General features: G+C 42.8%; 1 protein-coding gene across 4 annotated transcripts in view; it reads left to right on the forward strand.

Moving 5' to 3' along the window:
* The window catches only part of CNTN5 (contactin 5), a 2,626,638-nt gene that overhangs the window by 319,855 nt on the left and 2,280,005 nt on the right, over positions 1–26,778 (forward strand). Inside the window, exon 2 of one of the 4 annotated variants that reach the window (XM_029602387.1) lies at positions 19,481–19,560. The exons of the other annotated variants lie outside the window; for them this stretch is intronic. The gene's annotated coding sequence lies outside the window, so the exon portion shown is untranslated. The remainder of the gene's footprint in view (positions 1–19,480; positions 19,561–26,778) is intronic. 4 annotated transcript variants of the gene reach the window in all.

A 26,778-nucleotide genomic window follows, 5' to 3' on the forward strand; every position in this document is an offset into this window, starting at 1 on the left:
TTTTTTTAGGCCTGTTAGAGGTATTGCTGTGGAAATTTTAATAATTTGTAGTGGCTTAAAAGTGGTGTGTAGGAGGCCGATGTACAAAGATTTGCAATAATCAAATGGTGAAATGACTAGAGCATGCAAACTGTCCTGAAATGGTGCAGGTTTAGGAAGGGCTTAACATGCCAAAGCAGCCGCAATTTATAGGAGTGTTGAATAACAGCTTTTACATGGCTCTGCATTCACAGGATAGAGTCAAAATGGACACCAATTATGGGCAGTTGAGCTAATAGGAATAGATCATCCATCATTAAACTGGTTCAGCTCATATCTGAACAGATTCTTTCAAGTTCAGATCAAAGACTGAAAACTAAAAATAAATAAATATACTAACTCTCCCAGCAGTTGTCCAGCATTCCTTATGGTGGGGTCCCCCAACTTTACAGCAAAAAACCTACCATTGGTCATCCTCGCCTCAGATACCCAGTCCATCCTAGTCCCTTGGTATATGCAGATCTGATTGTGGCCTCCTGCTCTTGTTCTTCCATCCTTAGTTGTTTTTCTTGGGGTACTTTTTTTGGGGAAAAGTCAATGGGTAGTTTTCAGCACTGCAATCCCAGTGGAGAAGGGGGATCCAAAAACGTATCCACTCTTCTCAAGTCCATAAAATACTTCAAAAGTCAAACTGGATACATCTTCTGCCCTTACTGCTTCTCTCAGCAGGATCCAACACTGCTGCTTGCCCACCTACTGTTCAGAGTAGACTCACAGGTCTTTGGTCCCCTGTAGAGAGCTCTTTTCCCCTGAAAGGGTATCAGGCTTAAAAATCTCTCTCTCTTCAAATTAGTAGGAGAAGGACCCTCTGTGGCAGGTAGTGCACGATGAGATGTCACTTCTAACAGAAACTCCATTTGGCTGAAGTTGGGAGGCCTCACCAGAGTGTAAAGATCGGACATCCTTACTCTTCAACTGCTTTTGCAAACTGATTCCAAAGTTTCTTAAAATGGCTGGGCTAAATAATGTTAAGGCATCCAATCCAGACCCTCTAGATGGGAGGGACTGAGGGTATGGATGGCTCCTTACCAGAATGTTATACAGGAACAGTGACATCTGGTGGCCAGACCCCGGGGGGGGGGGGGGGGGGATCTGCCACACTAATATTGTATCAACTGTGGATGGGAGCTGCATGATTTCTAAAATACCATGTATTTCTGCTAGGAAAGTGCATGCATATGTTTCATTTCACTCGTATCTTTCCAATGCACGAAAACATATAGGAGTGGATTTTCAAAGGGTTACACGCGTAACCCCTGAAAACCTACCCCTGCGTGCGCCGAGCCTATTTTGCATAGGCTCGGCGGCGCACGCAAGCCCCGGGACGCATGTATGTCCCGTGGCTTTCAAAAATGGGTGGTCCTGGGGCAGGACTAGGGTGTGGCAGTGGTCTGGGGCGGGGCAGGTGCGGCGGTCTGGAGTTAGTCCAGGGGCGGTTCCGGGTCCTCCAGCACAGCGGCCTGTGTTGGGGGTTGGCATGCCGGCAGCTGGCTGGCATGCGCAAGATACGCCTGCCAGAGGCAGAGGCAGGCGTAACTCAAAGAAATAAGGTGGGGGGGGTTTAGGTAGGGCTGGGGGAGTGGGTTAGATAGGGGAAAGGAGGGAAAGGTGGGGAGGAGCTAAAAAAAAAGTTCCCTCCAAGGCCGCTCCGATTTTGGAGCGGCCTTGGAGGGAATGGGGAAAGCCATCGGGGCTCCCCTTGGGCTCGGCGTGCACAAGTGTGCACCCCGTTGCGCATGCCGATCCCGGATTTTATAACATGCGCACGGCAGCGCATGCATTTTATAAAATCGAGTGTACATTTGTGCGCGTCGGGTAGTGCGCACAAATGTACCTCACGCGCGTAGGAATTAAAATCAGCCCCATACTTCCTCTACCCATTTTATAAACATATGTATGTATATTTTACATGTGAAGTAATTATGATATTGCATGAATAAATGCAGACATATATTAATTGAAATCACAAGATTGCCAATACCTCCACCAGTTCACCCATTCCTCCTTCAGTTCACCTAGACCTCTAGCAATTTACATTGAAACCCCACAAGTTCTCCCAGACCTCCCACTCAAAAACTGCAGAAAAAAGACAAATCTGATTACACTTGGGTAAGTCAATTAGCAGGTATAAAAGTTTACAAATGAGTTCAGTAATGTAAATGTGTGCATTTCTTATAAAATAGCAATTACCACACATATTCCATATTGCCCCTTATTTTCCCCAGTAACATGTACATGTGAAACCAAAAATAGGTGTGTACCTTCCGAGGATAACTTTCAAACAATTACATGTGGTGGCATGTATGTATGTATATAGCTGCGCTTAGTTTTGCCATAGTATTTTATAATCTGCATGTATGACATATGCACATTTTATAAAATATCTGTATCCCTATCCTACAACATAAGTGTATGAAGGCTTACAGGCAAATACATGTAATGCATCGAAACACGTATATCAATGCACTGAATGCATGTACTTTTCCTTCCTATTTAAAAAAAAAAAAAAAAAAAAGGAAATTATTAGTTTTATCAATTAGTCCAGTATCTTCTGCAGGTCATCAAGAACTTCCTGGTTCTTTAGCATAAACTTCCCCAGTTTACGTAGACCTCCCACCGAGTCAGTTCTACACAATAAACACAGGCCAGATAATTAGCAGGTGTAAAAATATGCAAATACATTGGAAAATGTAAGCACATAAGTGCTGTCCCTGCCCTGGAATGCCCCTAGACTGCCCTTTTTTTACATGCGTATATGTGCAAAGGAAAGTGAAAATATGTGCATATTTTTGACTACTATAAAATACAGAGTACACAAGTAGAGACTACTTATGTGCATATATGCTAATTTTTACGCCTGCAACGTTTTGAAAGTTCATCTTTCAATGTGTATATATGCCCTTACATGATTCTCATGGAAACTCTGAAAATCTAATAAGCTGTAAAATTTGCACTATGCCATTTTATACCATTGACTAGGTTTCTTAAGTTATAGTATTCAAAGCTGAACCATCAACTAACTTCAAATCAGATTGTACTATTTAATAGACAATGTATAATTAAACTGTTGCATTAATAATTTATACTTGTCTCTCTTAGTCTGTTTGCTTTATGCCTCTCTTCGTAATGCATCATACATTCTCTATTTCATTTCATAGTCTGCCTCTTTTTGCTTTTCTTGCTCTCTTACCCTCAGGCTTTAGCCTGAGGGTAAGAGAGCTGTTGCACCATGTTGCATTATGTTGTCCCCCTCCCCGCTCCCTGTTCATTGTACTTTCCATCTATTGTTTGATGTAAACCGATATGATGTGCCTACTAATATCGGTGTAGAAAAGCTGTTAAATAAATAAATAAATAGATAAATAGATAAATAGATAAATAAGGCCTAGATTCATCAAAAAGTTATAAATATAGCGAAAATAGCGCCTGTGATAAAAAAAAAAGGGGGGCATGGTAAGGCTAATGTCCCTGCTCCCGCATTGCACAGGTAATTTCCACAAACTGTGATACATTTATTTCAGCAGCACAAATTTTTGCATTGCATGCAGATTAATCCTTCGCAGATGGTTTACCAACCAAAAAGGTTTTTATTGCACATGTAAGAGAGAGAAAGGGAGAGAGAAAGAGAGGGAGAGAAGGAGAAACTCTGTAGAGAACACTATGTAACTTCACTACTTATACCACTGTAAGAGGGGGCACTTTTGACTCGGGATGGGGTTTGGGGGTGTGGGGTTGATTTGGGGGGTCAGTTCTACATACACAGTCAGAGGTACGAACAGCAAAGGTGACATCACTGAAGATTTTCTGTCATTTGGAGCAATGAAAGGTAAGAGAGGAGTTGATTTGTACAATGTGCTCTCTACCTAGCTTAATTGAAACTAGGTAGAGAGTGCATCAAGCTAGATAGAGAGTACATTTTACTCTCTACCTAGCTTGGTATAAATAGGAAAGTTACATATTGGCCTCTATAGAGGCATTCTCTCTTTCCCCCATCCCCAAATAGCATGTGTGATAAAAAAACAAAAAACTTTTCAGTTGCTAACACAGGCACAACACACAGAAAAAAAGGTGGTTATTTCCTGCATTAAAACCCATATTGCTGTGCATTACTCTATCATATTTGATGTTAGGAGCCACTCATTACCATTAGCTCTGCTCACACTCTTCCCACTTGCATAGCAAATGTCGCGTTTACATACTAACGTGCGTTGTGCTATTTACTGCATGCGTTAGGGCCTTAATGATAAATGATAAGTGAGCTCTGTGAGGTTTCTAATATAATATTTCTCCTTAACCTTTTGATTATTGAAAAGATTTTTTTCAACTGCTGGTAAGAAAATGACGATATATAATATGAACACTTATTAAATCACCAAACTAGGAAAAAATAGAAAGCAAAGTTGAGTTTCATTTCACCCAAACATTAATGAGCCCAGTTAAAAAAGTTGAAATTAAGTCTGAATATTACTTGGTCAAGTTGTGTAAAACTCAAATAATCCAAATCAAGTTGATGGCCTCCTACCTCTGACCTATGGGAAAAGAGCTAGAAAAGGGATGGCAGATCTAATAATCATTGACTCCTCTATCCTCATTTTGAACTCCAGATAGGATGTCATTTGGAAGAATGACTAGGTACTGCATGTATGATAACATTAAAAAAAAAGTGTATCTGATGTCAATTCTAAAATCCAAAATGGAGAAATTATATTTTTTAGAGAAAAAATATGGGAAGATAATAGTGAATCTGAAGTTCTATGCAGAACATTAAGAATGGCAATTTATATCATAGCCACAAAATCAACTAGATCTCCATTGGTCATATCAAAATTAGAAGACTGAAACTCCAGAACTGTAGAGTTGAACAATACCATTAAGCAATAGATTTTGAAGGAACAGTGCGATTTCAGTGCATTAGCAGTAAATAATAAGTCAACAGCAGTAGACTGAGAGCAGATATAGTTGTGATGCTGGTACAGATACTGCAAATCAGATTTCAAATAAACATCCAAAATATTGAGCTGTATAAGATGTCAAGTTATACCATAGCTTTCAATCATAAATTGTTATATCCAGAGCTTTTTTTTTTTTTTTTTCTAGAGAGTATGTGCCAATTTTCTCTATCTGGTTAATTTTCCCTGTGAACCCTTAAAAAAAAATGCAGCTTGCATTTGAATATCACCTATTTTCCCAGAAAAATGGGACTGGTTATATCTATTTAATGAATAAAATATTTTAAGGAATTTTTAAAAATAAAGCTTAGGTGTGTTGCCTTTTTTAAATACCAATATTCAAGATCTATCTGTGACATAAAGATGAATGAATTCACATTTGCTTACCTACTTGGGAGAGTTAGTATTAACAGACTTTTATCTTGCATGAGTCATAAAGCTTTTATAGATTTAGGCCTGAATTTATTAAAATGCACTAAATATTACATGCGATAGGAAAAGAGGTGTGTTTTATGGTAATAGGCAGTTTATTGCAATTTGCACTAATACCTATGTGAAGTGCTATCTTACTGCAAATTGAGCTGGGGGGGGGGGGGGGGGGGAAGTCACCAGTTGGAGGCAGTGCACAGCACGTGGTATACACTACTTCGATGCAATGGGGCTGTATGTCGCCATGGTACACTGGCCAAGGAATGGCAACAGACTGGACACCCCCACCCTGCAATTGGGCAAACACCTTGCTTGGGTGAGGCGGGTGAATGGGAACGCCCTGAAGAGAATTACCTCCCGGAGGGCAGGGCCTTGCTTGGTCGGGGGAGGCCCCGGGCTGGAGGTGACATGCTGACTGTGCGGGAGGGGGCACTTTGACAGCTCTATCTGTATTATGGCTCGGGTGCATGGTTATGGCTGTATATTGTTATTATTGTTAATAAAGCTGCGGCCATTTTTACCACACATCTGGTCTCTATGGTACTTTGGAATCCATGTGTGTGTGCTGCCTTCGCTCCCCGCCACCATAGCAACAGAATGGTCACAGCTGCCCAGGTTAAGGCGCAGCGGCAGGTTGGTGCGTCCTTGGAGTGGGAGGGGAGACCGCGACACTTACGAGCTGCATGTCGGCAGTGTCATCGCTGGCAAGTGTGGCATCAGCGCTGTGCGATGTCGTTGCCGACACGCTGCCGTCACCCCAACGGCGTGCACATGTGTGGCTCAGTGCCATGATGCTGACAAGGGTGAGGGAATAAGGGCTCCAATGATGACCAGGGACCAGGCTGGGACATCCAGGGACAGTCCATTGGGCCGTTTGCCCCCTTGAATAATATGGTTATATCTACTAACCAATGGTGATAAAACCAACTGTTGAAAGGAGGCAGGGGGAAGGGGCCCGCCACCCTACTGAGACTAATCTCCACTGTCAGTTTCTCCCTCACAACCTCAGTAAACGTGGTTGCAGAAGGTGCATTTGTGTGGCTCAACAGGTTCAGAGGACCCTTGTAAGGGATTCTGAAGCTGTCCTTAAAACCTTTGTGTTGAATAGCCGCAACGTGCCTTTTGGGGTAAAGGCTGAGATCCATCTCCAGTTGCTACCATCTAATTGGAGTCAGAGCTCTTATGTAAGGATTACTTGCCTTTCCCACCCGGAGCTTTCTTTGTGCATTTGGTGGTGGGGTAACTTGCAGGCAGGAGGTGCAAATATGTTTGAACTTGCAATCCTGCACAGTACATCCCCTTTATTATATTGACAACAGGCTTCGGCAGTGGGGTTAGGTGCCCATCTCTGACCTTGGGAGTCCCCCTGGGGCTGAAAGAAGTGATTGGTAGCTTGGGCATCTGAGCTCTGTACTGTCATGTGGGTCAGCCACAACTCGACGTAGTGCATGCCCCAGGACATGCTTAGTGTGTCTACCATCCTCTCTCTAAACCGCTCATCATAGTTTAACCAAGTAAATCCCTAGTATGTGAAGTGAGCACTGAAAATGGTGTCCAGGTATGACCTCATTGCCAAGTGCTGTGAGGGGTCACTCAGCCAACTATCGATGCCAGCCGTGCAAAGGGCCACACCCAATTCCTTCTGTGCCTTTCCATCAAACTAAATATGTTGATGTTTTGGCGATGGCATATGCAGCACTGGTTTGAACGTGGGACACACTGGCAAAGGTACTTCATAGTGTTGAGGGCAGATAAGCCTGCACTAGCAGCGGTGGTATTCCGGGATACCTCCACCACCAACATCCCATGCAAACCAGAGGAGGATACTGATGAGGAACTCCTACTGCCCGAGGAGTCAGTGCAGCAGGAGTGCCTCCTACTTTTCCTTTTGTGCCTCCGCCCTGCAGCCTTGTTGCCCTCTGCAGGTGGTTTGTCAATGGCTGCCTCCTCTACCCTCTGAGGTTGAGTAGATGTCTCCTCAACCCCAACCATAGGAATAACAGCATTATACTCACCTTCCTCAGAGGGGCCACTGACTGTATCACAGGGGCCGAGGCATGTTCTGCATTAATGGCATTCCAGAGATCTGGTGAATTGGATGGACCAGCATGCTCGCTAGAAGCTGAAGCGCAGGCAGCAACCGGAGCCGAGGGAACGGTCTCTGCGGCTCTTGCGGTGCAGGCAAGCTGCTGTTTTGGGCTTGTGGGCACATAGCATACCTGGCACTCCATTGTATTTGGTCTCCCTGATAAAAACCAGGATGTCCTGAGTATGAGCCACATAGGCCAGGAAGGAGACACAGCCTCTGTAGCCCTCCAAGCCAATATCTGCACCGATGGTGCGGTGTACGGTAAAGCAGGGTAGTTACACAACTGGGCTCCCCCAGTTGAATACTACCCTGTTCCCGAGGAGGTGAAACTGCCTGGATGGCTGGCTGCATGGTCCCCATGAGGTCCTCACCCCACTGGCTAGAGGCTGATGGGGAGGAATATGGGACACAACCGCCTCCGTAAAGGTGACCACCCCCAGGAAGCCCTAATTCTGTCCCCCTCGCTGTGCTGACTCCTCCCTGAGGTGCCTTAAAGCCTCTTGTCCCTGTGTCCCCTGGGGGTTTCTGGACAGCAGTACACCCAGTGATTCCTCCTCAGATGGGGCAGTGCTGTCGGGATCCCCCCTTGGGGCTGGGTGGCAAGCAGGTGCTCTCTGCTTGCAGCTGTGCAGTATGGCTGCAAAATAAGGGCTTAAATGTCCCTCTTCCTCTTTTTTTTTTAATTATTATTATTATTTTTATCAATTAGCCAAATAAGTCCAGTAAGCCAAATAAGTCTATTTAAATTGTCAGCCGGGGGGGGGAGATGACCTATCAAAATTGCGGCAAAGCCAGCAGCGCAGGGAGCAGGAGGCGAAAGGGATGGAGCCAGGGTGTGCTTCCCAGATAACTTCCCACACTGCTGCCTCCGCCCCCAGGATGGCCCCCATGTTTCAAATGCCATCCCCGGATGTCCCAGCCCGCCCCCCCCCAAGCCCCTGGTCATCATTGGAGCCCTCCCCCATTCTGCCCCTCTGCCCTTCTTCCCTCACCCTTGTCAACGTCATGTCACTCAGTCACACATGTGTGCACCGTCAGGTTTTTTTTTATTTTTTATTTTCTTTTATTTTTATTTATTTGGGGGTTTGTTTGTTTTTTTGGGGGGGTTAATTGATTCATATTTTTCTCACAAATGAAAACTAATCAAACAATTCATGAAACAAAGTTTGTAGAAAAAAAACCACCTCACGAAACCAAAACCAAAAACATTTTTTTTCCCTGCACATCCCTAATTATTACATACTCAGACACACCTACCTACTGAAGATCATTTAAAAGAATATTATGGTCTAAAATATCAAAAACTGATGATATATCTGATAAAATTAGGAAAAAAAACATGTCTGATTATGAAAACCACATCTAAAATCATCACAAATGGATAATAGCATCTCTGTGCCACATGCAGCTCTGAAGCTGAATTGATAAATGTCCAAAAGATTCTGCTCCTCAATATACTGTTAAAGTTGTTTAATTACTGGATTCTCTAAAGCCTTTGCCAAAAAGGTAAATTAGAAATCAACCTACCATTTTATATCCTGCATTTTAGGAAACCCATTTTTCCTGCAGGCTGTATGGCATTGGCAATTGGCTTTACTCAATAGACAGTCTAGATAGGTAAGTCCTAGGAAATATGGGCCAGCTTTAGCTGCCTCAACTTCCGGTATTAGATCCCCAAGCTCTTGCAGTTTGTGATTATCTTTGCTTGAGATTTTTAGAAAGTTTTTGATCCTCTTGAATAGAGCACTCTCATTTGCGTCTGGGCTGCCATAGCATTGTTCAAGTCTTTGCCACATCAGTCAGGTCCACTGAGGGATTATGAATGTGCACTGACCTTTGCCTCTTTATGCACTCTGATGATTAGTTTCCCAACCATTTCACCATGTTAATCTCCTCACTTTGCATAATGTTCAGTTTTGAGATGATGCCTTTTGAATATTTCCATGCTCTGTAGTTTTATTAACTTTATTTATTTATTGAAGGGTTTTATACCAGATGTTTCAAAAGTAGCTCACATATTTTACATGCAGAATCATAAAAGGTTACATTAAATTATAGAAACAACAAAAGGTATTACAATAGATCCTGCAGGTTCTTTAATTCATTTGGGAACTCCAGAGTCTTTATAGGAAAGAGTAAACAGGTAAGTTTTTAGTGCCTTTTTAAATGATTTCAGCATTAACGTGGTTCATAGCAGCTCTGGTAAATTGTTCCAAAGTTGTGGTCCAGCAACAGAAAAAGCCCTAGTTCTGGTAATTGCTAGCTTAAGCGATGGAATATCCAGTAAATTTTTCTCTGCAGAGCAAAGATGTCTTGTGGGCTTTTATAAGTGGAGAGGAAAGGCCAGCCATGTTGAGAAGATTGTATATAAGGGTGAGAAGCTTGTACTGAGCTCTCCACACCATCAGTAACCAATGTAAGCTCATGAGAACAGTAATGATATGATCTCTATGCTTTGATCCTAGTAGGATTTTGGTGATAGTTTTTCCTGGTGATCATCAAACTTAGGCCTGGACTTATCAAAATGCACTAAATATCGCATACGATAGGAAAAGGGGCGTGTTTTATGGTAATAGGCTGTTTATCGCAAAGCTCGCTATCTTAGTGCTTCGCATAGGTATTACCGCAAACTGCGATAACTTTTTCGCACTTTGCGGTAAATGCCAGAATTGTTGTAATTCCTACCTACAACCACTGGGGGGGGGAGGGGGGAGAGAGAGAGAGTGCCTAGCTATAAGGCCCTCATACTAGGCAGGTATTTATACCTCTATATGAGGCCCACCTAGCTACTTGAGGTGAGGTTTAGGTATTAGTGTAGGGGTTAGGGGCCACTTTGACATGCAGAGTGCGATGTTCGAACAGAACAGTGCACTCTTGTGAAGATTTGATGACCTTCGTAGTGAGGAAACTCACACAAAGATGAGATTTGTGCAATGTTCTTTCAACCTAGCTTGATGGACTCTCTACCTGGGTAACATCAAGCCTCCCCAGTGGTGCTAGGCTCGGCTCTCTCTCTCCTAGCAGCTTAAAATTCTGAAAATGCTATTTGCGAAAACATCGCAAAGTGCGATAAAGCTATATCGCACGGCTTAATGCAAATGAAAAAGGTGTAGTTAAAGTCCGCATTAAAGCTGTGCGATATGGCTTCACAAATTGCGAAGCTGGCCCACTTGGTCAGAAATCCCGCCCCAAACTCCTCCCCTTTTCCTAATTTGCATCGCACCATGCGTTATGGTGTTTTCACATGCGATAAAGGCATTTTCACATGCGTTAAAGGTGCTTTTCGCATGCAAAAACGCCATATAGCACTTTGATAAATGACGTCCTTAGTGAGCCCAAGTTCATGACAAATTATGTATTTAGTAAGATTTGACATGCCCGTGCCCTCAGTCTGTGTATGATGAAATTTTGGAAGTTATATTTCTTTGTTCATCACCTAGCATGTCAGTTTTGAATACAAAGGTAGTGTGAGATTGGTCAGGTGTATTCTGACTGTGTGAAGGTCTTGTGTCAGGTATTCTTGGTGGAGGCTAGGTTGAAGAAATATCATGGCCCCAGTTCATGTGAGATAGTTGAATGTGGTGTGTATCTCTGAGCAGACATACCTGGTTCTGGAGCCAGTGATAGTGCATTCATGGTAGGGCATATGCTGAGGTGTTCTCTATCAGGCGTGATATTTGCTTCATGAGAAAACTGTATTACCTTAATATCTGACTCCTTTTTATTGCATTGGGCGAGCAAGCTGGAATATTTAGTGGAACGTCTTAGTACCATAGACTCTGGTACTCTAGGCTTAATCCTCAGAGGCAAATTTACTAATCCGGTTCTCCCTGCCATCATGTCCTGAAGCCATTTCAAGGATTTCAACCTGAGCCTTAGCTATGGCTGCATCTTTTTCTTGTTGTTATACTTCTAGGTTAGCTTCTAACTCAGCTTCCTTGCATGCTACAGCAGTGGCAGCGGTGTTGGAAGTGTTCCGCTATTGCTTTTCCAACTGTGCTTTCTTGTCTGCAGCAGCAGTGTCAGTATTCTGCTCCTTCTCCTCAGCTCTAGCTCTTTCAAGTTTTAAGATTGCCTCTGTTCTGCTATAAGATGCATGTGCCTGTGCAGCTTCTGCTTCAGCGCATGCTCAGGCTATACCTCGTTTGTTAAAGACAGGTTTGAGCGCACTGATGTCAAGGAGTTCATTTTGCATCTAGAGGACCAAGAGCACTAAGATGCAGTTTCTTTTCAACACTTCATTTGAGATTATATTTCCCCTGTAATCTCACTGACCAAACTGTCATGTCTCTGATCAATGGTTTGCTGAAGATCACGTTCCTGCAAGCTCTCATTTGAATTGATCCATGTTAGGAAAGTCAGATAATTTTGTGATAGGAATTAGTAACTGCTCTAAACAGACTGAAGTTGGCTGACAGCTTGTTCATTTTCTGTGCTTGTAATATTTTACATATCACTCTGAGTAATGTTTTCCAGGCTTTGTTCAATTTCTCATGATAGTTGTCTCTGACAGTTTCATAGTTTTATCTGGCCTTTTGTGTGACAGTCACGTTTGCTTAAGCCTTATATTTTCTTGAGGTGGGATTTCAGCCTCTCTGGTTTCCAGAGTCAAGGTTAGGGTAACCAGCTGCCTGGTTTTGGACCGGACAGTCCGATTTTTAAGCTAATTATGCAGTGTCCAGTTGCAGAGGTAACCAGACACCGTAATGTCCGGTCAAAACTACATGCATGCATGTCCCTGGACAGCGTCAGAACTATACTGGCTGCACTGCACATGATCCAATCAGAGAATGGCATGAATGACTTTTGGTGTCTGCCCTCCCTCCAATCAGGTGCCTGGTCTTTGTATCAGGAAGCTGAGGCAGCCACAGGAGGAGGAAGAGGAGGAGCAAGAGGAAGTGGCAGATGGAAACTGCCTGCACATTGGGTGTTCAAGCTGTAGCTAACTTCTGCTCCCTACAGCTTGTTCAGTGAGTCATGCTGATCCAACACTGCTGCTGCCTTTTCCCCTGGGACTTGCAACTCCTGCCACCACAGCTGCCTCTTCTACACTCATAGCTCACATCATGACCAAGCCCATTAGTACTGCAGCCTCTTCTTCCCATGCCACTGCTGTCTACAAATGTCCTCTGCTGGTAGCTGCCTGCCTGCTACTCACTGCAGGATATACTCCCCTCCCTGATCACCTATTTTCCTGATTTCTTGTTTTTATTCTACGATTTTCACTGGTGCCCCTCCCAACTGACTGCCTCTTATTTTCTACTGGCTGCTGTTGCTGTAGCTAAAGCCAGACAATTCAGCCAGGTAAACATGAATTGTTTATAAAGAAAAACAAAACAAAACAGAAACCATCTTACCCTTGTCCCTTATCGCATTAGAATTACCTGGTGTAAACAAAATCATTTAGTGTACTACAGTGACACTGTTCCTGTCCCTCTCCCTCCCCAGCACTCAGCCACAAGTGCAGAGCTATGCACTGCAGCTTGCCCCGTGTAGCTGAGCTAGTGAGAAGAAATGGGGAGCAGCTGATTGGCAGGGTCTCCCCTTTTATTGCCATTAGATGCTGGAAGAAAATCTCCTGCCTGTTTATAGCCTCTCAGCTCATTACTCTTTAATGCATAACAGAAACTCTCTGCGCGATCTAGAATTTATGTAAATTAATGCTAATGCCCCCCCCTCCCCCATCCATCCTGAAGTGTTAAGCCTTGGTCTGTGGAAAATCTGGCAACCCTAGTCAGGGTACTACTGTCTGTGTACTTTCATTCTGCCACGATACATTGCTTATGAGTCTGTATCACTGGAAACAAACTTAAAAATAATTTCCTTGCAGAAGGGATAAAAGCTGACAGGGTTCAGATGGCACTACTTAAGAGTCCTATTGTGGATCTTCTGAATACTGAAAGAAGTCACAGTGGTAAGTGGAACAGTGTGTCTGGAACTTATGCTCCACTCTTTGATTCACTATTATGTCTGAAGCATGGCCGTGAGGAGAGGCCAGGCCATAAGGACATAGCCACCCACAGGAGCGAATCTGCTGTGAGAACCACTGGGATACTGCTTCTTTACTAACCCCATAGTTTAACACTAATTTTACTATTCTGTCTCCATATGTGTTTCATATATATGCAGCAGCTTACCTCAGTCTTTATTTGTAGACAGATGAGGATGCTTCTTCAACTACATGCAAGAGTCTTACTGTAAAAATTAGAGATAACAGCAACCAACATAGTCTGGGCCACAGAAATAAGGACAGGTAAAGTGAGGACAATTCTGCAGGGATAGCCAGATTAGCTGCTGAATCTAACAGGCCTGACCAGAGCTGATCAGAATGAACTGAAAACATGAGGAAAATACCCAGGAGCCCCTGCTTCCAAGTCAGAGGTTAATCCTTTAGAGCCAGTTGCACTGAATACAGCAGAAGCTGTGAATATGCAGGCTGATCACCAGCTGACAGTATAAAAGAAAACAAGGAAACCATGCAGAATAAAAGTGAGCACAATATTAGCAACAGAGACAAGCTATTGTGAAAGCAGGACAATAGTGCATAAATTAAAAAAAAAAAACAAACCACCTGTGGAGACAGGACACCTCTAAATGGTATTCAAAGTTTGGTGGAGTGATTTTAGCAAGGGCCACCAGGAATCTGGGATGCCCGGGGTGCTTCTCCTCATGGAGCGGGCTCTGCACGGGCCTTCTCCCTTATGTGAAAAGGCCCAGGATGTTGGAAGGGGGTTTTCCACAAGGGGGAAACTACCTAGAATCAGAAATTGATCCCAAAACTGGAAGGAATTAGTTGGGGATTCTACAATCCATGGAGGGTCCCAGAGTTTTGCAATCCAGAGGGCTAAGGCTTGGGGAGCTGGGGGTCCCTTGCTGCTGCTGCCCCAAGGAGTCTTTCAGACTTGCATTGCCCTAAGCAAGAGAAAAGAATTATAAGACCACAAAGAGAGCCGTGAAGATGAAACTATACTTAGAGAGAGATATGAGGGGAATATGAGTAATCCATCCTTCTAAAGTGAGGAGTTGGGGAGTGATAATGGTATTTGTACAATAAAGTATATGAAGGATAGATGTGGAGGAGGAAAGGTTTGTTATTTTTTTTGCTGTTGGTGATCCTGCTACATGTCTGCAATGATAACTTGTGAACCCTGATTAAATCAGTGCCTTTTAATATTTCTATGCACTGACTGTTTTGAGCCCCAGAATATGCAATAAAAGTTATGTTGTTTGAAGATATATATGAGTTCCTCCTTCAACCAGGGTGTGGGGGTGCATACGTTGGTGGAACAGGAGTGAAGGCAGAAGGATTACAGAGGGGAAAGACTGCTCAAAAAGGTTTCCCCTATCCAGTGCAAACAACACATCTCATACCTCTGAGCCTGGCCCATCGCACCATCTGCTCAACCAATTTTGATTTTGAAGCCATTTAGAGACTAGTTCTCAGCTTTCAAACAAACGTCGGATCCTTTATCATTTTATGTACCCATCGGGGCCTAACACTGCAATATAAATTTACCTTGAAATCCTTAGCTAAACTTAAGTTTAAGGTAATATAATACATTTTCATGAATTCTTTTCATGGCTTCCACCTCACATCTTCATTAAAGGCAAAGTGATTTCATTATATAATGATTGGAAATGTCAAGATAACAATAGACTCTGACATCTGCTGAAATTGAAGTGTGATGAATATAGAAATCATTTGGGAAGCTTGTAGGTAATGTCTAAGTCCAGTGAAGAATTATTCTTTCTTGATATTTATTCCTTTTTCATATACATGAACTGCCATAATGTAGCCACTAATTTATCAGGTAACATAGATATTGTCTTGTGAAATGATTCAATCGCTTCACTCACTCTCTTACTAGCTGTCCCTTATATCAGCAGAGAAGAATCAGGGAAACAAGCCATTGTCAGCCATGGAACTATTTAAGGTATTTTCTGCCATAATGGTCACCAAAGTCCTATAGATCATGTCTGCTTTAAGAATATTTATTTATTTATTTATTTATTTATTTATTTGGAGCTTTTACATACCGACGTTCGTTTGCACATCGCATTGGTTTATAGTAAAACAGGTGTAAGGAAAGATAAGAAATTACATCTCAAAAATTTCAAGGAACGTCTCAACAATTAGGGCAGAAAACTACATGAAGTGTAAGTAACAACATATATAGAGTAAAGTTATTAGTGCGGATAAACAAAAAACTTTATACACAAGTGAACTGTGAAAGCTGGTCTTGCCCAGCGTATATAACTTGGAGAGAAGCAGCGAGAATAGAGGAGAGGCCTAGATGGGGGAGGGTTAGGCAAGGAGGGAAGGATGGCCAATAGGAAGGGAGGAGCAGCAGAGAGGGGGCCAATAGAAGGAAGGATCAGGATATGAAGGGTAACGTTCGTGGTCCAACGGTACAGATAGCCAGGGAGAGGCAGGCAGCAAGTCCTGTTTCCCGCCCTCCCGCCCTGTTTTGTTGAAATGTTTGTAAAGGTTGTTCATTGTTGAAATGTGTTATTTGTCGCAGTAAGCGGGAAAACCCGAGCCCAAGTGGAATTTGTAAAAAGGGGGTTAGGAAAAGGGGGACAGGCCCCGTGTAGCTAGGGGGGGCCACTGCACGGGGGACCGAAGAATTAAGGGGCTTGGTTCTCGGCAGACACCTTACTGTCGCTGGTATGAGGCGGAGTGAGGGGGATGGGGGTGGGTACAGTTACTTCACCATTAGGGACACGGTGGTGAAGGAGGGGGAGGAGAAGGAAAGGGGGGGACGGGGTTGGGGGGCGATTTATATACTGTTGTAAGGGCTCGGGTTTCAGTTATAGAAATAAACTGTGGCCTATTTAATCCCAGACATACGGTGTTTTGTATTGTTTGCCGGGGGTGGGGGGAGAAAGAGGATCGAGCGCGTCTTCTATTCACAAGTTATGATTATTGTGTGGGTATAAGTGTTTAGGGGCTTGGTTGACAGTGTGTGTGGGTGCTATGAGTAGGCCTGCTTAAATACCCAAGTTTTCAGTTTTTTTTTTTGTTTTTTTTATTTTGCGTGTTGGGTTCTAGTCTTAGATCTTGGGGCATTAAGTTCCAGATGGAAGGCCTGGCAAGTGATAGAGCTCATTCGCGAGTAGCGGTGAGGTGTGTTAGTTTGGGTGATGGTATTGGGATGGTTCCGTTGTTGGCGGATCTGATGTTTCTTTGAAAGTGGAAAGTGGCATTGAGCCAGTTTATGTTTTGATTATGTATGGTCTTGTGTATTAATGTTAGTAAAAGAGGAATGGAAAAAAAATATATATATATGCACACAGACACATCCAAGGTAACTTGCTGTAATACTTCAATGTACCATGTGATTTAGGATACAAACATCACTGAACTATACTTTTCTCCTCTAGTCCTGTCTTGGATGATATGACAATGTAGTTCTTCTAATACTGACAATCAAAGGGGGAACAGATCAAAATATAAGGTATAAGGTGCTTTATATGCTTGATCGAGAGTTTTCAGGTTCAGTGAACATCTATCCCTGCTGAGTGAAGCATTGCACTGCTGTTAGTGGTAAATGTTGCTAAGTAAACATCTCTTCAACGGAGCATTTTCTTCACATAGGGATCCATTTAATCAAAATAAGTATACCCGACATTTTAAAAGGGCATTTGAGAAATTTGCTGGCAAAATATACTTTTCCATTCTATAGCACATAATATTCCAGTCATCGGAACAAAATAAAAGCCTAAACAACAGCAGTTATGGGAGATGGCACTGAATAGAAAAAATTCTGGAAGATGGACAGAAAGGGTCACTGCATTATTTGAAAAGTCTGAGCAGAGCAGGCAGTGTTCTATGCCTCTTGCATCACTGTAGATTACGGATTCTGTATTTTGAATGTCATCTGTTTTTCTTTGTTAGCCCTGCTGTTCCCTTCTATTTTGAGCTACCAGCTTAATCGGAGCCAGTGCTGGGTTGGAATGTGACATCATTTGCAATTATCTGGAAAATGTCCCCCTATATTTTTACCCTGTCCAACTTACCAGGGCTCCTTCCAGGATCCTGGGCCATAAATCCAGCCATTAGATATCAAAGTTATTTGATAACTGGGACTCCATTCCCCCCCCCAAGAGCTGTGAGTGCAGCCTCTGCAACTTCCCCAGTCCTGGCTGGCCCAGGGAGTGGAAGACCTAACTTAGGAATTGACCTAACGTCCTCTGCATGATTATGTGCTGAATGACCGCTGAGCCTGTAGGCTAACTTGCATGGCTACTGGTAGAGAGACCCATGTGTATCAACTGAATGTTCTCATTGCTCTGAACCAGGAGTCGGCTCTCCAGTCCTCGAGGATCCATTACGTGATCACGTTTTCAGGCTAGTCCTAATGCATATGCATGAGATAGACCTTTATACAATTGAGGCAGCATGCAAGCAAATCTATATCATGCATTCTCATTATGGCTAACCTGAAAATCCAACCTGTTAGGGAGCCCTTAATGACCATAGTGCCCATCCTTGTTCTATAAAACCATGGCTGAAGGACAACATTCATCCATGGTTCATGATCCCTGTGCTACAAGATTTACCAAATATTAAATGTTAAATTTTTGGTCATGAAAATAATGTCCCTATAAATGAAATCTTGTGTCCAGCCAATCTGCATCTTTCATGATTTGTCATAAACACGTCTCTCCTTGTTGCAAAAATATGAGACTAGCTACCTTTACTTTCTCTCTTCTTCTTCCTGCCACATCCAGAGTTTTCCTTGAAGATCAAACTATGCCTTTTCAAGCTGCAGCAAATGCATGTCAGTTCATTTACAGATAACAGCCAACCTGACTTTGCTTCAGTTCTAATATGCTAGGGAAAGGCTCACATTCAAGATAAATTACAAACATAAAGGATTCATATACGCAAAGCATATAGATTCTTTTTCATATTTGGGCTTATGAGAGGTTTTACACAATTGATCTGCATATATTATGACAGCCTGGAAAAGAGCTTTTGACATATTTTCAAACGTAGGATTTAGAATAGCACAGTGCACAAACAGGATTTGCATATTCTAGGTGATTGGAGTCTGAGTTTGAAAGATGAGGGAAACTTACGGATGGAATTAAAGCCTGTCATTGGCCTTCACCTGTCAAAAACACTATTCTTTGGCATGGTAAAATATTCCGAGTAACGCTTATCTTACTAAAGAGTTTTTCTTAGCGATAATTCCAACACACTTGCCAGGTTCAATCTAACAGAAGTGGTTATAATTCTGTAAGAAAATGTCAAATGGAATTATGAAGTTTTTCTTACATAGTTCTTTCAGCAAATTCAATATTTTCATGTCTTTCTTCTTTTCTTCTGATTGGGAGGCTCTTAGAGCTTCTGCACCAACTTTTTATAGCTGTATAGATTACTTTGCATTAGCGTTCCTTTTGGAAGCTGGCGGCTCCCATGAACACACTACAGTCTGCAGTCAGATTACCCAGCAATAATTCCAAGACTTGGCAATTAAACCAGAGTGTTACAGCAAGAACAGTAAAGTAGAGGGACCCTTTTTACTAATGGCATTAAAGTTTTTGTATAAATAATTACTAACACAATTGCAGTTATTGCTGTATTTAACATGCTACATTTGAGTTGCATTTCTTGCTTCTGTCTGAAGCAAGGCAGTGATCGATCTGAAGTACCTTTCTATAAAACTGCTTCAGGTTCTCCAAGAACAAATTATTAATTGGGAATGTAGCACAGGCACCTTCCATTCTTATGAAGGCAAAACAAGAAGATGTAGCTGCAAACAATCTTGTTTTCATACTTAAGTTTGCTGTTTTTCATTCCAAAGAACAAGCTGTGGTAATTGTGTGGTGAAGAGAACAGATGTTGTTGTTATGTTTGTTCTGCAAAAAGAAAAATATCACCGTATATCAACAGACTGGTTTGGTAGCAATCTTACTACCTTTATTATGGTTCTCAATACTGTAATCATCATCCCTTTTATTTCAGATAGGTACTGTAGGTCTATGCAATGGAGTTAAGGACCGGGAATCATCACAACACACAGGCCAAAACATTACATCAGGGTGGTGAGTACAGCGCCCATAATCGGGTTAGAGAATGAGAAAAGGGCGCAGCAAACTGGAACATGTGGCTGAGAGCATTCTATCTTGCAATGCCAGAAACTCCAGCGGTTTTCCAAACTGAACATGTCTAGGCAGGAGTACCTTCAGCTTAGAGGGGTGCAGAGGCTCCCAGCTTTAGTCCTGCCTAACTGACAAATGTGAATTCTTTCCCTAGTTTTTCCCCTTGCTCGGGCCCCTCCCTTTCCCCTTTCTCTAGCAGAACCAAATCTCTTTGTAATTTTCAAACACTTTCTCGGATTTTAAACTCTTCCTTTTTTTCTCCTCCTGAGGCCCTTTGGAAAGGGACTCTGCGTTCCGAGCTGTTTTTTTTTTTTTAAAGGATAGTCTCCTTATATTATTTACTTTCCTTGCTTTCTCCCTCCCTACTTACACAGTTCTTGTGCTTCATTTTATTCGTATTACTATTTTTGTGGTTGGCAGGGTTTTGCATTTTCTCATTAAAAAACCTCAAGCAATAATGAAGAAATTGAATATTTTCAGTTTGTTGATTATGCTGCTAGAGGTAATTTAAATAAAGCTTTTTAACTAAAGCTTGCTATTTTTGCACAGGGATTTGTGGAAATCTGCCTTAAAGTTTGCCTCTGCTGAGAAAAGTCAGGCTCCTGTTGTGTGCCTATAGGGAAAACCTTTTAGAAATCAGACCCACTGCATTCACAAGAAACATTTGGGACTGACTGCGTCTGGCAGCTCTCTTCGACTTTCAGCTCACATGTAGGCCCTTTGCTTTACTGAATGCAGTTTTCTGGTATTCCCATTTGCTGCTCAGTAGGAAGAGAGCAGAAAAGTTTTGTGATAGCCCACCAAGAAAAAGAAAACTAGTTAAAAAGAAAACTAACCAAGCAGCCAGACAGAGATGACACATTCATGAAGCTGACAAGTGTGTCCAGATGCTACCTTTTCAGGATTACAAAGGTCACTTCCTGGGGTGTGCAGTGCCAAACACTGCCTGAGAAAGGGATTTTTGTTGTTCTTACATTCGGCATTGCTTGCAGGGAAAGCCTTGGTACTTCTACAATGCACGTATCTTTAAACGTCTACTACCAGTATAAAGTCGTGGTCTCATCCTAAGAACAGTAGTAGTTTTAACTTAATTGTCTTACTTTATATTAGAAATAAAAACACATTCTGATGTTGTTTTTATAAATTTCCCTCATATCAGACAGCCTGCTAGTGGCCAGTCACTTGTCACCGCACAAGGTCTGTTGCCTCCTATTGTGTCATGACATCAGTTGAACAGTATGAGCTTCTGGCCTGGTTTTCTCTAGGCAGTAATTTTGGGCAAGATAAAGGACTGGGTTAAAAGTGGGTCAAATTGGCAAGCAAGGAAGCCTACTCGTGAATTTCCAGGCACAGTTTCTAAACAACCATGGCTTTAATATCCTGCATAGCAAATCTTTTGCAAGCATGAATTTGTGCAAAAATCAAAATAAAAGCTCGGTGGGGAGTTTTAAATGACAGGGCTACATTTTAAGGATTCTGCAAAATCCATAGGTTCTTTTTTTAAGGACTGGGGCATGTTATATTGTTTGATTATTTTCACTGTTTAAATAAGATTTAAAAGCTATCTGAGGGGGTAGCCAAATATTTAAAGAAAAATAAGCACAATAATGATGTTTCATAGTAATAAAAATCAACAAACAAGCTGTAGATAATAACTCTGTACTGACCTAACATAATATGTGTATCTAGCTTTTAAACCCGTGTTTCCTTCATCGGATCCACGCATAACTCTTAAGATAGTAATACATATCTTGTTGGTATTTTACCTTTATATGTTTCCAGGTGGATTAACATACCCATCACAGTACTTTTATTTATGTTTGTATTTGTTTTTTGGACCATTGTAACCCTGATCCTTCATTTACAATTACCAGGATCCATCCTCCATACACCCCCCTCCCCATCTTCTTTCTTAACACTTCCTACTATCTAGCCCAGCCATCACAGTTACATTCCTCAGCCAGGGTTTACAAACTGTCAAGACCCTACACACATTCACCCTGAGTTTATCCCTGCAGCATCATCAACCAGGCCTGACACAACTGAGTGGGCAAACCATGCATTTGCATGGGGAAGCAACTCCCAGGGGCGGCATATCACACCAATCGGTGTTCCAGACTGAATCAATTCATAGGGAGCGCCTGGAACACCGATTGGTGGCATTAAATTATGTCCCTCCCGATGCAGCCGGACTGGCGAAACACGGGTCTGTGTCTGGGAACTCCTTAAAAGACTGATTTGTATACAAGTGGAGATGCTGAATATGAATTGATACAATAAATTTATAACTTTGACCAACAAGAGACTTTCTGCACTTGTCTTGTGTACACTAATATTGCTGTGTGCAGTACAAGCTCCAGCAGTGGTATTTTGCAGTCTCACATTATGAGCCACAAGATTGTGGTTCATATTGTGAGACTGATCCTACCCAACAGAGAAAGCTGATGTTGTATTAAGCACTGGTCTCCTGCCAGCAGGGATCAATTGAAGAGGGAGTACAGTACCACAGTAGAGGGAGCGTAGTACAAGACAGATCGGGTGATGGAGAGAAGAGGAAAGCCATGTTGTGCCACAGGGAGGAGTGCAAGTATATGTGTAAAGGGACTGGAAGTACTGGAAACCCTGAAGTAGAGGAGGTGCACTGGAGGTTCTGTTATGACTCAGGCAGTGGACCCTTGGTCTGACGTAGTACTTCAATTCTCTAACATCGGAAGGCGAGGCCAACTCGGAAGATCCTGTGAGGTTGCAGAGGAAAATCTGGATGCAGGCGCCTCCTGCCGGTCGTGTGGTCCTGATAGCTGGTGCCTCCTGCCGGTCGTGTGGTCCTGATAGCTGGTGCCTCCAGCAGGTCGTGAGGGGGTAGATAGCTGGTGCCTCCTGCAGGTCGTGAGGGGTAGATAGCTGGTGCCTCCAGCAGGTTGTGAGGTGTAGATAGCTGGTGCCTCCAGCAGTTCGTAACCGCTCTGACTCACGCACACAGGTCGTCAATAAAAGTCCAGGGGTAAAGAGCCAAAGGATAATCCACAGCCAGTCCAGGAATCAAGAACCAAAGGATACTCCGCAGCCAGTCCAGGAATGAAGAACCAAAGGATATTCCACAGCCAGTCCAGGGATCAAGAACCAAACGAAGTCAGCAGCCAGTCCAGGAATCGAGCACGGGAGGACAATCAGTGGAACAGGAACAGAATTCAGGAACAACAAACCACAGGAGCCAAGAAGCCAAGGCAAGGTCTGAGGCGCAGACCTTGCCTTAAATAGTCCCCTGGAGATGGAGCTTACAGGAAGGAGCCCAACCCAATTTCCTGTAGTGGCTCCTTTAAATTCAAGCTACTGCTGCGCGCGTGGCCCTAGGGGAACCCAGCAGGGGCGGAGCAGGATGCGCGTAGGGGAACGCTGCGGCCATGATGGTCGGGCAGCAGGCACTGCTGCAGGAAGAACCCACTGACGCTGAGCCTTCAAAGTCGACGGGTCGACCCATCGTGTTGTTGAGTGGCTGGCCCCGGTTGCGGCTTGCCACGGTCGGTGGGCATAACAGGATCAGAGAGTGTACTAAGGATGGAATGGAAGGGGGGGGGGAGGAGGACAGAGAAGAGAGTCTCAGGGATTGGGGGATGTTTGGAGAGTTTTCTTGGAGAGAACATTTGAATAAGTTTAGAGGGATCAGGAAGGGGAGGGTAGAAAATGTGTGGAGAGTTTTCCAGGGATCAGGGAAGGGATGGACAATGTGAGAATAGCTTTCCATGGATTTGGGACATACTAAGTACCAAAGAGAAGAGAGAATGAACCTGTGATGAAGGGCAGAAAGAGGACAGAGATTGGGGGAGGAGGAAGAAAGAATCTAGAATGGAAGGGAGGGAAAGAGAGGGCGAACCATGGATACAGGGATAATGATAGAGATGGAATCAGTAACAGGAATTGGAAGAGGGAGAGAAGATTAGAGGTACAGGAGGAGACAGAGAGAGACAGGACCAGGGATGTTGGGAGATGGAGAGAGAGAGGGGACAGGAGACAAAGGGTGAGAGAGAAATAGAACCCTGGATTTGGGAGGAGTGGAAGGAGCAAGAAATTCAGAGAGTTAATGTAGGTGGGCCTTTTTAAAAAAGATTTCCCTCATATGAATATGAAAATACCTGAAAATGTTGGGATATGTTTGTGAGAGGCAATTATTAGTTCATTCCAATCAGTATGAATTAAAAATGGCCTTATTCATTCTGCTTTTAGTATTTGTTTCAAGCAAATGCACATCCCTGAGTTTTATTGTCTAACAGAGAATATTAATAGCTCATTGGTACAAAATAACCTGGGATTGTTACAGGACCCAATTCAAAGTCTCTGAACTGGATTTGTCTCCCACATAGATTGTACATGCTGATAACAGCTTCTGTTGGCTGATATTACTTTTTCTAGTGCATATTTAATTCTTTTGTATGCAAGACATACCCACCAGTCCTCAGGGGGAAGGCTTTGGGTGAAAGGGGGAGAGACATCTGTGCCCGGGGACTGTCATCTTTGCAAGCATAATTTTATAAATATTGTCTACTTCAAGGTTGTTAGGGGATGTGGGACAGGGGGTCTCTCAAGATCTCCAGGGTGTTTGCGATAATTGGAGGGAGGCACTGTTTGGGCTGTTCAGGCCCTTTAAGATAGTGGGGCTGCCATTGTGCACTATGGGGAGAGGGCATTTCACTGCAGTATTTTTCCTGGTGGTATTTTGCCATCAGATAAAAGTCTGTGGAATTTCCAAAACTGTGGTATTGACTACAGTAGATTTGTGAATTTCAAAGTATTTTTCCCTCCATGAAAAATTCTGCGGCTAAATATACCCCTTTTGCCAATCTCCCCTTCCTAAAATAATGCCCTTTACTAATTCTTCAAGTCAGAATATGTATCCAGAGTATGTGCTGGGATCAAGGACTGGTGTTGGGAGAAAGAGGGCTTGGGAAGTAAGGAGGGAAGAATTAGATGGTTCTTAATGTAAAATAGAACCAGGGTAGGTATAGGGGAACTGGGCAGGTCTTACCTCCCTCCCCATTGCTTCCTTATTCCAGTGATCCCTCCAATTACTAGATACTATGAAATACACATACAGTTTATCTGAGTAAAATTGTATTTATTCAGGAGCTACCATAAAGACACTAATACAGGGACAATTACCATTAGGGAACAAAAACAAGAAAACAATTACAAAAACATGCTTGATACCCGGTGCTTATCAGATTACAGATTTAATGCTAGCATCACATCCCTTCCTGTAGTCTTGCATACCATAGCTAAAAAGCCTATCTTTCTGATCCACTTATAGGGATAGAGATTAGAACTCTCATCAGTGCAGCGGACATTCAGTGCAGTCTGCTGTCTGAACTGGACCTCCAGATTCTGAGGTGGGATGGCAAGAGCTGGCTAGGGCATACAGAGTTGAGAAGGGCTTCACCTCATCACTGGCCAGCAACAAGATGCTTCTCATGGACACCATGGAGAGGATCAGTCTTTATCTGAGCCTCAAGTGCAGGCAGAGGAGAGGAGGCTGTAGCCCTCTGCTAAGTTGTCGTCTTCTTGATGGGTAATGATCAACCAACAATGAGAACCCTTAGTACTTGCTTCATATTGCTTTTAAAGGCTCACCTGTGCATAATTCAGCAGCTTCATGCATAATCAGGCAAATACACAAATAAGGTTTTGATAGGATGTGATTTCCCACACATTCAGAGTTCTTTGTTTCTTTCTCCGGGTTCAGAGAAGGGCCAGCATGACACCTGACAGCTGTTCACATCTAATCTGAAAAAACTGGTAGAATATATGATCAAAATAGCAAACTAATAGAGAAAATCACATATCCAACGCAATTTATAAAATTAGGCAAACCCTCATATGTGAGCTCTTGCACATATCCGCTGCCGCAGCGTTTTAACTTTTGTCCACCTTCAGTGATTTAAAAAAAATTTTGAAAAATCTTCAAAAAAAAGTTAGCGTTGTTGTTTAAAAGAGCGGCAGTTTGAAACACAACTCAAGAAGGTTACCCCGTGATTAAAATTTGCTGAGCAGTCACACTTCTAATAAGTGGACAAAAGTTAAAACGCTGTGGCAGCGGAGCTGTTCACATCTGACAGGGAACTGATAAATCTTGCTCTAGAATTAGCCCCAGAATCATAAAAAGAGACCCTTAGTATTCTGGTTGAACATATGTACATGGTACCATTGTCCTTATGTTTTCTCTTGCCCTCACAGGGCGCCATCTGGGCTGGCAGGGCCTATAAATCTGTCAAACTGATCACATACACAGCAACTGCAAAGTCACTTTCTCATATCTGCATTTGGCTGCAAATAGACATTCAGGTTGAAATGTCCATTTTTCTGATGTCAGAGAGTCCATCTTAGCTGCTTGTTCTGTTAGCAAGAATTGGGATATTCCCTACATGCCCATCCGTACTGCAAATAAGATAAAAGTAAATTCAATGTAATAAATATCGATTTTGCTGTATTAAGGCATCAATCTTAATCTTCTAGTGGACTCTAGTCTATGGGCAGCTGAATCTCTTAACTGAAAATACCTCAGGAAGGTTGGCAATATTTCCAGAATTCAGACTTTGATTTCATATAGGTGCAAAATGTAACAGAACATGAGCAAAGTAGTTCTTGGCAAGCACTGTCAAATGATCCTTCCAGTAGAGAAGACTAAGAAAAGTGTGAGCGTCTGCTCTGACCCAGCATGCATTGAGAAATGTGTTACAATGGAAGCTTTGGATACTCAAGGAAAGAAAGCAAGCAAGAATTGGTGCTAGTTTGGATTATTTGAAGCCACCAAGAAAAGGAGCTCATTTATCAAGGCACGATAAGTATTACTGTGGTGTTACTGTGCAGTAAACAGCAATTACCACATAGTAAATTAATTACAGCAGAGAGATATATGGAATTTCAAATTGAACGCATTATCTGTTGCCCCACAAACCTAGCAGAATGTGAGTTTTCAAATGTGCTGATTTGCATGCAAATGCATGAAAATCAGCTCATGTTAATCAACTAGTGTGGCTTATGGTTAAGTTGGCAAACAGCATTATTTGATGGAAAGATAGTTATAATTCAAAAAGGGGTAGCTAAATTTGGCCCAGGGGATCAGACTGCTAACATACAATTGATGCTTCTGGAGTCTTAAGAGGTCTGAGC

This window comes from Rhinatrema bivittatum, chromosome 5 (genome assembly GCF_901001135.1).
Source record: "Rhinatrema bivittatum chromosome 5, aRhiBiv1.1, whole genome shotgun sequence".
Lineage (NCBI taxonomy): Eukaryota > Metazoa > Chordata > Amphibia > Gymnophiona > Rhinatrematidae > Rhinatrema > Rhinatrema bivittatum.